Genomic DNA, 11,497 nt, shown 5'->3' with positions numbered 1-11,497 from the left:
GGGTTTGAATCCCATGAGGTTCAGTAGTGATGTTTGGGTTTTTTTCTTCCCCCTTTATGAGGGAAACAAAGCTTTACCTCATCCCAAAGGAAAAATAAAGGCCCTCCTGTACCACTGTCTGTCCCAGCTAAATGCTCTAGCAGGCTGTATGCAGACAGGAGGGGGTAAGGAGTGGAACCTGGGGTACAGAGCCAGGGCTTTAACTTTGTGCTGTGTCTGGCTGAGAACTGCCAGGCTCTCAGAGCTGAGGACCCAGTGTGGTCAGGAGGGACCTCCCAGGGATGTCCCCCTCAGTCTGGGGTCCCTGTTGGCATCACAAGCAGTGACTGTGGTCCTTGCATGAGGATCTAGGGTGGCACACAGGGGCTGTGCCACTCCTCATGGCCCATGAGACCTGCTCTCTCCTAATGAGATGTTCCATCAGTTGCTGGGGACACTAAAGAAATCAGTGAAGAGGGAATAGTGTCACTGGGTTTGGGAAGTGTCAGGGTTGGCACCCTGAGGTTTTGGTGAGGTGTGAGCTCTCAGGGAGGAGCTGGTGGGCCAGGGGAGAGCCCAGAGCCCACCAGGATGGCCGAGTGGTGAAGGCGTTGGACTTAAGATCCAATGGGCGCATGCCCGCGTGGGTTCGAACCCCACTTCTGGTAGGAGCCTCCTTTTCCTCTGGGTCCACAGTTCCCAGCCCAGCTTTTGGAGCATCACTTCAGAGCAGGGATGGGACCTCTGGCCCTGTGCCTGGGCAGCAGAGGCTGTTCCATGCTCCAGTGTGAGGACCCTGGTGGGACTGGGCCTCCCTGCCATCCAGGCTGCATGTGTAGAGGGACACAAGCCAGTCCCTCTGTCACACAGGCTGTGGATCTCCTCTTCCATGCAGGGAGTGCTGAGACAGTCACAGCCTTGAATCCCACATGCTCCCAAAATAGCAACTTGTTTTTCCCATGGCAGAAATAGAAAAACCTGACTACCCAGAAGGGGGGAAAAAAAGGTGTTGAGCGCTAAATATTTTGGGCAAGTCACAAGGGGAAACCAGTGCGAACAAGTGGGTTCAGAGAAACTGGTTTGGGGTTTCTGGAGTTTGTTCCTTTTATCAGCCCTGCCCCATGACCCCAGACCCATTGCAGACTCACCCAAAGCAGCATTTGGCACTCTCTGAGGGCATTTGGCAGTGTCACAACCCTCTGGAGGAAGCCAGCACTGCAGGAAGGAGAGCTCCTCATGCTGCTGGTTAGATTTGGGAAATGCATGAGGAGCTGAGATCTGCTCATGCACAGTGTCACTGTGCCATGGTCTATTTTGGGTCAGTGCCTAGAAATGCTCACGAGACTTTTGCTCCCTTCCTTGTGTGCATGGATGGGCAGCAGATATTTCCCCCAGTAGAGGGTTAGGCTGCTGGACTCGCAGAGATGCTGTCAGGTTTTCATTTGGCTGCTTTGCTCCAGCCCGAGGCCAGTCGGAAATGTCCTACTGCTGGGACATGATTTGAAGTGATGGTGTTAATTTGGTTAATTAGGATTCCTGGGAAGCGTGCGCTTCCTGCAAATCAGCTTACCATTGTAGTATCACTGCAAAGAGTTATTTGCTGGTGCATGGGGTTATGTATGAATTTATGATTATGATGTAGGACCATTAATTTTATGTTTGTGGCAGATGATACAGCTCAATTAAAAGTTGCACATTGAGATCTTTGGCTCTCTCTGATACGTGAGAATCAGACAGTGGCCTCCAGGAAGTCTTAAAGGACCTTATGAGTGGCCATATAACAAATGGGGCAAGACCCAGAGGAGAGGAGAGGGGAGGAATTACTCTGCTCCTCTCCCATCTGATTAGTGCTGGGAGGGAAATTTTATGCATATCTGCTATAGTTGACTTGCTGCAACCAACCTCAGTGGTTAAGTGACGCAAAGAATGACAAACACATCTCTGAGATATCCCAGGAGGTCTCAGCAGCACTGGGTCAAGTCCTTTGCCTCTGATGGCTTGGAGTCAGACTCCTGTCTTGTTCATGTGTCAAAGGCATTTGGTGGCCTCTGCTGAGTTCAAAACTGAAATCTCCTTATTTGAGCTTCTCTGTTGATCCATATTCTCACAAAGCTTGTGTTTTTACAGCCCAAGGGGTATGGGTTCTGTGTGCTGCAGCTCCCTTGAGGGTGCTTATCCACTTTGCAAAGCTATTGGGCAGACAGAGCATCATCTGGGGGCACCAGGAGCTGAATTAACAGCCTTTGTATGGCACAGCCCAGCAGAGGTGTAGGGATGGCTGGGGCCAAATGTTAATATGAGTCAGAAATGAAACCAAATGACAGATCCCTGTAAGAGTGCGGGGCTGGAGATTTGGGGGTTGAAACAGCAATGAGTCCAGTGACCAGGGTAGGGGAAGGCTGTGGGGACTGATAAGTGAACTGCCTTATACCAGGCCATAACTTTCCCCCTTCCCACCCCACATCCTCCTAGGGTCTCACAGAGCTGTAAAAAGAGCAGCTTGTTCAAAAGCCATTTCCATGCATCATATTTATTAAGACAGTTACTGCAGGTTAAATATCAATAGTTTATTGCAAATATATTTATTATAGATTAACTATGCAGTATCCACATCAGTTATGTTGTGGTTAAAAGTAAGCCTCAGTGAAAGGTTTTTAATAATGAATTTGTGTTGAAGTAGTGTATAATAATTATCTTTGGCAATCTTATTCTCAATTTCATATGACAGTTTTATGTTCAATAAATATCAGGGATTATTAAAAACATATTTATCAAAGATTAACGGTGATGAAACAGATACAAATCTAAGCTGTTAAGCTCAATATGCATACTTATAATAATCAATTCCTATATTAAACCACAATAATGGCCTTGTTTAATGCAAATGGAATGGTTTTTTTTGGCTCTTTGTAAGTCTGGCTTTTGCTGTGTGGTCCTGCTTGCAGGTTTCAGATAGATCCTGGGATATTTGGACATGAAATAAATCAAATATTTAGGTAAAATCCAAACAGTCCTAGAATAAGGCAGGCTCTTTCAGGAACAGGGAGCCAGATCTTCAAAGGGTGTAACTCAAAGCCAGTCCACAGACGCCAAAGCAGGTGGTCTAGCTTGTCTCCACTCCATATCCCTGAGAAATCCCCATCTTCAGTCTAACCTACAGCTCATGCCACCACCTGCAACTGCACCATTTCCAGGTCTGGGGATCTGGAGCAGCAACTCTCCACTTTACAACCACAGATGCACCCACACAGTTTTAGATACTGAACGCTACTGCCTGCCTTGTATCCTGTTATTACATAGCACTTGGAGGCAGAGTGCTAAAAATGAAGTAAGTGTTTGGGAGATAAACAAAATGTTATTGTTTTAGTCTTGTATTGCTGCTGCTCTAATTGCTGGCTGCTAAGGATATACAACTTCCTGAAAGGTGGTTGTAGGCAGGTGGGGGTCTGTCTCTTTCTCCAGGCAGCAGCTGATAGAACAAGAGGACACAGCCTCAAGCTGGGTCAAGGGAAATATAGGTTGGATATTAGGAAAAAGTTTTTCATGGAAAGAGTGATAAAGCACTGGAATTATTTGCCTGGGGAGGTGGTGGAGTCACCATTCCTGGATGTGTTTAAAGAAAGACTGGATGTGGCACTCGGTGACATGGTCTAGTTGAGGTGTTAGGGTATGGGTTGGACTCAATCACCTTGAAGGTCTCCTCCAACCCAGTAATTCTGTGATTCTGTGTATTCTGTGAATTCTGTGAGAGCTGGTACCTGTGCCTATACTTCCTCTGCCTCCTCTGCCTGCACCTGCCTGCAGATGCTGATAGCTCCACCCCAGACACTCACAGACTGTGAAAAGTGCCATGGGCTTTGAGGGTGCATTGTGGAGTATTGGTGGCCTTTGGCCCACAGGGGGATTTGGATTCCTGAGTCCTTCTGACAGCTGGCTGGACACTCCACAAGGCATCTCCCAGCTGGTCTGGATCCAGTGCCCCATCCCAACATGCGATGGTGGTTTAGTCTTATTTTTGAACTTGCACTTGTACAGCAGTGGAGCTAAGTGTCAAATAGTGTCAAATCCAGATGAGGGTGCAAATCATAGGAACCCAAAATTGAGGGAAACACTGTATGTCTGAAACAGGAGTTGTGCCATGACACAAAGAGGGCTGTGGCGTTATATATTGAGAGGTATCTGTCTCTTGTGATTACAGGATCTCAGAAAACAATCTGAGAGGGATAGACAGCTCCTCCACTGCTGCTCAGCAGTATCTCAAGTATAGAGTGATTTTCCATCACCAAATTGTCTGTTGATTTCTTTTATTTAGGAGTTTGAAAACCAGGCTCAGACACTGCTTTAAGGGATGCTAATTTTCCAAGTTAAACTCTACGGAGCAGTTCTGCAGGATCAGGTGTGTGCATGGGGCTATCAGAAAGCTCTTCAAAGGCAGAGCAGAGTCAGGAGATGATGAAGGCAGCTGGGCAGCCTTCTGGAGGTGGACAGACCTGTTGGAGAAGTGGTGGCTGAGAAGAAGTAGGGAGCTTCTAGCCTGTATCAGCCACCTGGTATATGGAGATATGTGTGTTTATGTGTATCTCTCTTTCTCTATCTCCTGTTATGGGAGTCCCATCTGTGCTTGTGGCACCAGTGTGTGCTGCAAGTGTCTGCTTTGAGGGATGTATTTGACTTGAAAGATGGCCCATATGACCAGGGAAGATCTTTCTGTGCTTAGCTGGGCAAAGACAGTGCTGGCTCCATTGGATGCTGTAGGGATCCATATATCCATCATCATATTTTGTCAAGGTCTGGTCTTCATGATGCTTCCAGTGACCATCTGTGTCAGGAGTCCCAGGCTTCACTTTTTGGCCCATCTGTGAAATGCGATCTGAGCAGCTCAGAGTCTTTGTGCATCCCTGGTGCGATCTCCGTGAACATCAGAACAGTTTATTTCTGATTATATCCCAAGTGAATTTGTCTCCTGCATTTGTCCCTCATCCAAACACTCCCAGTGGAGGATGCTGAGCTGGTAGGGCAGTTTCACATCTTAGCAATGGGCTGCAATTACAGAGGTGGCCAGAGAAAATAGACAAGCAGGCATACACCACTGCCTTTAATGGAAGACAATGATTCTTGTGGGCTCCAGAGTAATACAAGAGATCTGCTTTTAATAAATTAGCAGCCTACAAGTAACAATCTCAAGCAATTAAACACTGAGACGAAGGTGTGCACTATGAATGTATTCTGGAGACAACAAGGGGGTGGCAAAGACAGTTTTTGAACAGTAGAGAAGGCAAAAATATAACAAAAAAATCCCCAGAGAGCATAGGAGAGCTCTTCTCCCACACTCATTTCTATTGTGCATGCATGTGGAAGTCTCATCTTGCTCCCCATCACCCCTCCTTCCTCCACTGGCTCCCAGGGACCTGATTTGGAGCCTCCCTGAGCTCATTCAAGTCTCTGTCATCATTATCACCCCTGTGCCTGCTCTCATCCATGTAGGTAAGGAAATTGCCATGATGAGGAGGGGATGTTGGAGGGAAACATGGGAAGTAACTGGGAGTAGTGAAGATAGTTATGAGCTGAGGAGGGGAACAAATAAATATGAAATAAAACTGTTAAGCTCCTTGTCTTATATTAATAGCCTGTATGGAATACTCTTTGCCATAGAATTCAATTTATTTCCATTTAAAGGCTGTTCTTCTCAATCAATGCTGCTAATAAATAGCTGCTGATGGCCATGACCCGCTGGGCTGAGCAAAGAATTTATTTTCTGAGCCAATTAAAGGAATTGAACAATTCCTTTTAATAATACTATGGGATTTTAATAGAATAAAAAACCAAAAAACAAAAAACAAACCACCCACAAACCCAACAGGAGAGGGAAAGAAATCCTTCCTCTGAGCCTTGCAGGAAAGGGTCAGGCAAGCTTTGCCAGGGTCAGGATTAGATGCTTTAACTTGTCTTGTGAAACTGGAAAGGGAAATATAGCATTTCCTGTGAAAGCACTGGATTGCTTTTCTTTTCTGATGTCTTAGAAAGACCCACAAAAAAAACCAACCAGAAATCAAATTTGCATAATTGCAAATTATGTTTCCTTGTTTACAGAGCTGCAAAAGTCTTGGAGATACTAGTGAACTCCTGTAGCCTGGTGGGAGAGAAGGACAGGTGGTGCCAGCTGTGATACTTCTTGCATTGCTGTGATGGGCAGGACCCCCCTTCTGAGTGGGGAATTATCTGTGTGCCCCATGGGCACAAGGGCAGCAGGCCAGGGAAGCAGAACATTTCACCTCAGGCTCTTCCACACTCATGGGGGTAAGACAGGCCTGGCCTCTCCAGAGCTATTTCTGAGACTCACATAACATTTTTTAATGCCCAAAATCCTCACTGTTACATTTCCTCTCGTGGGATCATCCTCTGAGACACGTGGGTTCCCACAGCTGGTGTTGGAGCCAGTGCTCGGTCAGGAGAGCATTTGTGCCTTGTAAGACAGACAGGTGTGAAGCAGGTGGCAAGGGAAGCAGAACAGATACCTATTGAGTTTTCACAAAGCCACATAACCCCACATGGCAGTGGGTCTTCTCCACTCCATCACTCTCCTGTCAATGAAATCTCATGACTCCTGTTGGCATCGGATGAGAGCATCTGTCAACCGCACAAGTCTCCTTCGAACGCTCCTGTGCTGTAGGGAAGTCTCTTATCTCCATTTTACAGATGGCAAGCAGAGGCACAGAGAGGTTAATTGACTTGCCCAAAGTCAGCACAGGAGGTCTATAAGTGACGCCAGGTCCCTTGAATCCTTGTCCTCTGGCTTAATCATAAGACCATCCATCTTCATCCTCCTTCCCCTCAGGATTCCCCTGCATCTGTGACAGCTTAGGAACTCGTGTTGGCAAACTGCAGGTGGAGACAGAGCTGGGAGATGGGCATTTCCAGCAATGGTTTCTCAACCCCATATCCCAACAGAGCATCAATTTTGACCCTGAAAGTTAAGGGATTTTTAAAACTCTAGTGTGCTTTGGGAACGGTGAGATAAATGTGCTTGAGCGTTTGCTCTTTAAGGAGGCTTTTCAGAGATTCTAAAGTAAAAGGATATTACATCACTGCTTTGATAGAGAAAGGAACCCTTTCCTGGGTTTTAATGAACTCTCCACATCAAAATGATAAGCAGATTGAAACCACAGGTAGAAAACAAACAGTTACCTTTATTTGTAAGTGATCACTGGTAATAGATCACCACTGGACTATGGAGATTTGTCCTTGACAGCCATTCCCCATCTGTTTGAGCAGGTCTGCTCATGCTGGGCCATTGAGAAGTGTGTCAGGGCGTGAACATTTCCATCACAATGTCTCTCGTTCCAGAAGTGTGAGTGGAAGAGGTGGAGAGTCTGGAGTCAGTCACTGAGGAATATGGAGCACGTGTGAAGTTCCCTCTGAGACTGGGGAGGCATCACAACTCTAAACCCTCCTCTTTTAATTTGCAGGCTTTCTGCAACATCCCTGTAGTTCTTGCTCTCTCACTTTCATTTTTTATTAATTACCCGGTGACAATTTTCCCAGAAGACTCTATTTGTCCATTAATTATTAGGAAAAGTACAAGGGAAGCGTTGAGCTGTTGGAGAGCTCACTTTAGGAGCATCAGGTGGGAGCATTTTCTAATGCCTACATGTGTATCTTTTTGTCATTCTCCTTGCACAGGAGGCTAAATGACCTGCCTGGGATGCACAACAACTCTTTTTATTGCAGCATGGCACACTGAGCAAGGAAACTTTATTTAAGTGCTGGTTTGTTGGCCCTGGAGACCAACGTACTGCTCGGGCAGAATCGATCAGCAGGCTCTGTGTATGATTTATTATCATGTCCTGTGTGTAGGGGAATTCACAGGCAGAAACCAGTGTCAGTGGAAGGCTGTGCTGCATTTGCATCCCTGTTTTCCACAGCTGAAGGTGTAGATATGGTAAGAGAAGGATTAATGCTGTGCTGAAATCTCAGGTCCAAGTGGTGACCTGTTCCCAGTGCAGATGAGTAATGAAGGTGGAGGAAGAGCATCTGCTTTTTCTCTCCTCCTAAAACCATGGCTTTTATAGCTGTACCTTCTACAGTCCCCATGGAATACTGAGGTTCATGGGAATGTCTTGAGAGAAAGCCAGGAAGCTCAGTGTTAAAATGTAAACCTCCTTGGTATGGAAAATCTGAGCACCACTGGCATTCAACTTCTGTTTGACAGAATAGAAACTGATATTTTTGTGATGGTGATCTGGGAACCTGCTCCTGCAAGTTACTGGACATTACTGAATACCACTGTTTCTAGGATATCTCATACTTAAGTACTTCTGTATAATTAGAAGAGTGTTCTCCATACATGAACAAGCTTTGGAACAAGCCAAGAAGAGACTGAATTTACTGCAAAAAAATCTGGCAAGACTTGCAGTGTCCTACATGTGCTCGTAGGACGTTTTAGCGAACACAGCCTTAAAGCTGTGTGGGGACATGCAGCAGAGATCAGCATCACCTGCTCCCCTCAGAAATGGAAGGAAAAAAGTGTGCAAGGATAGTGGGTTTCTGGGCTTTAATTAAAGGACTTTAGGATGGTTGGTGCCAGCCTTCCCATGGTAACTCTGTCCTCTGTCCCACGGGACACCCACGGCAGTGCATCCACCAGGGCTCCTCCTGGAGGGCTCTGCTCAGGCGGCACCACTTCATTGCACATCAGCTCCCGTGGGGTTTCACAGCGTGGTTTCTATGGTTACCCACCACCCTCCAGAACCCACAGAGCCTGGAAAGAGGCAGGATTACATTCCACAGCAGCAAGACCTGTCAGGTACAGTGACGGGTGTGATACCTGATGGAGTGCTAGCCCATAGCCAGGTTCTGAAGGGAAGCTGCTGCCCTGGGAGTTGCTCCTTGAGCTGGGAAGCTCCAGGGTTCAGAGCCAGGGGTGGGCAAAGGGAGGACACCTTGTCAAGCCTTGGGTAATTGTCATGCTGCTCTCAAGCACCCAGCTCCTCACCTTTGTGCCAACAGCCAGCTGGGACCTGGCACTTGCTGGAGGTCATGGCAAGGGTGGGATGGGGAGGAGTGGTTGCAGCAATAGGAGATTTTTTGCTAAGAAACACCTCATAATGGCTAACATGGACCTTTTTGGCCACAAAGGTTTTCTGGAATGAATTTACAAGCATAGCATGTAATTGGATTTGGCCTGTAAAAGCTTTTTTTTTCACAGAATAATGGGTTGAATGCATTTCTGTTTCATGATCTGGCATAGCTTGTTTTAATGGTGCTTGTGTGGGATATTCTAAGATATTTTTACAGAAGAACCAAGGATTTGATCTGGATAATGTGACCATGATGGAGAATGAAATTTGATGAGAATAATTATTTGACAGAACTCTTTACAGTACTTAGCTGTCTGTCTGGTTGGACCAGATCATGCCCACAAATCCGTTACTGTAATGTGATATTTACTTTCTGGTAAACCTGCCAAATATGTGTATGAACAAGAACTCTACCCAAAAGAGTTGGGTACTCAACTCACTCACAAAAAGAAGAGCTTTGGAAGGTCTCAAAGTGAAGAACATTACAATCTTATTCCCCTGGGGAGAAAAGTGGATTTATTGTTAAAATAATTTTTTGTAATCAAGTTCCTTCTACTAGAAATTATTCATCAAACCATAAGCTGTTTTCAAAGGGCCCCTTTCCCCTCCAACTATATCAGCAATTAACAGTTTTGACAAGCTATTGTCTACCAGTTCCAGGTAAAGCATGGGGGTCCTTGAAGTGCCAGTGGATGACAAATTGGAGATCAATTTGAACTAATATATTATTGCAAATAAAATAGTCTGCTTCCACAGAGGCAGATTGTGCCATGGGAAAGAATCAGCTCTTCCCTATTTGTTTCTGATTTGTCCTTGAAACAAATCACATTCTTGGTCCTGGCCACCACGACGTGACCAGATAACAGGACCTGGGAGGAAGATAAATGAAGAGCAACCAGACCACCCCTCTGCCTTCTGATCACTAAATGATCAGATGTTAGGGAAAAATGATTTATGTGGGAAGGCTCAAACCACGAAACGAGGCTATGAGATGACAACGTGTAGTTCTGCATGTGGAAAGAAAGGTCTAAAAATATCTGAAGGGTGTAAACATGACTGAGAGAGCTGTGGTATCAAAGGGACAGCGCTGAGTACAGGACTCAGAGCTGGCAGCTTTCCTTGTTGTTCAGAGCAGTGGATGGGAGATAACTGAGAGGCAGAGCATCAGCAGATACTTCACTTCAGCCTATCCTCCTGTGACTTGATTTGTCATGTTCTGCTCCAGCCCTGTGTCTGGCATCAGGGCCTGTCCCACAGAAATACTGCCTGGACACAAAAGAAAGCAATGGAATATTTCTCCCTCCTCTTAAACCTGGTGACTACCAACACTGTGGGGCAAACCCCATCCTGCTGAAATAAAAAAATATTTCTCTATTGGGCTGTTAAAGCTGCTCTCACTTGTCAAACATCATCTGTCCTTTTAGTCTCTACCTTCCTTTTTAAATACTAATATGACATATGGATTATCACTGCCAGACCCCAAGACTTTAAAGAAATATTTACGTATTTCCTATGGCTCTCTTTAGATGTATGGTTGGATTCTCAGCTGATGGGAAGCCACGCTGATTCATGGCAGCTGAAGACTCAGCCTTTTGTGTTTTGTCTTGTCTTCTCATCTCACTGAACTTTCCAAGGATCTAAATTAATACAAAGGAAATACGACCTTGCCTCAGTGAATTGTTTTGAGGGCTAATGTGCTGAGAGATTTATGGGCAAAGAGGCATTTTTTTCCCTCTTTCTTTAATAAAAAGTGCTTTTATTCAGCAGCTTTGATGGAAAGCCTGCAAGGACCCATGATAAGTATGTAACTGGAACAGACTCATATTAGCTATCACTGTTACAAATCTATTAGTCCCACACATTAGAGCATGTGCTGGACCTGATGAGCTACACTAGTGGGAACAGGAGTAATTTTGTGAAATAGATGTAGCTTGCAAATCTTTTAGACTTTTATCCAATTCCTTTTGTTTCAGTTTAATTAGGATATAAAACATGGCCTTAAGAGCTTGCATGAGTGGAGAGAACTCCATGTGAAGGACAGGGAATCAGCTGCAGGGGATTCCCAGCTGCTCTGCTGCTGAGCCTGGTGGCTTTTGTCTGCAAGGTGGTTTTGCTGTTCCACCAAGGACTGATGGATGCAAAGTTTCTTGAAGGAGGACAGAGCTGCTCTTACTCACTCGTGGATGATTTGCACAAGGTAGGTTGGCCTTGGATTTTCTCACATCCCTTTCCCATGCTGCCAACACCCAGCGTGCTGGGAGGTGCTGGGCTGTGTCCCAACTGCCAGAGCTGCTCTGCTGCTGGGACACCCAGCACCCAGCAGGGCTGTGCCAGGGCCCAGCAGAGCTCCTGATGCCAGGCAGGGGCTGCCAGCAGCTCCCAAGGAGGACAACACGGCCACAGCAGAGAGCAGCAACAAAGCAAATCAGATGGTGGTTCTT

At 46.0% G+C, this 11,497-nt stretch overlaps 1 non-coding gene across 1 annotated transcript; it reads left to right on the top strand.

The window, feature by feature from the left end:
• Positions 1-564: 564 nt before the first annotated feature.
• Positions 565-647, top strand: TRNAL-UAA (transfer RNA leucine (anticodon UAA)). The gene has a single exon. It is a non-coding gene; the product is annotated as a tRNA-Leu (tRNA).
• Positions 648-11,497: the final 10,850 nt, after the last annotated feature.

Source organism: Cyanistes caeruleus, chromosome 11 (genome assembly GCF_971803275.1).
Source record: "Cyanistes caeruleus chromosome 11, bCyaCae1.hap1.1, whole genome shotgun sequence".
Classification (NCBI taxonomy): Eukaryota; Metazoa; Chordata; class Aves; order Passeriformes; family Paridae; genus Cyanistes; species Cyanistes caeruleus.
The sequence above is the reverse complement of the archived record's forward strand: the minus strand, read 5'-3'. Positions and strand labels throughout refer to the sequence as shown.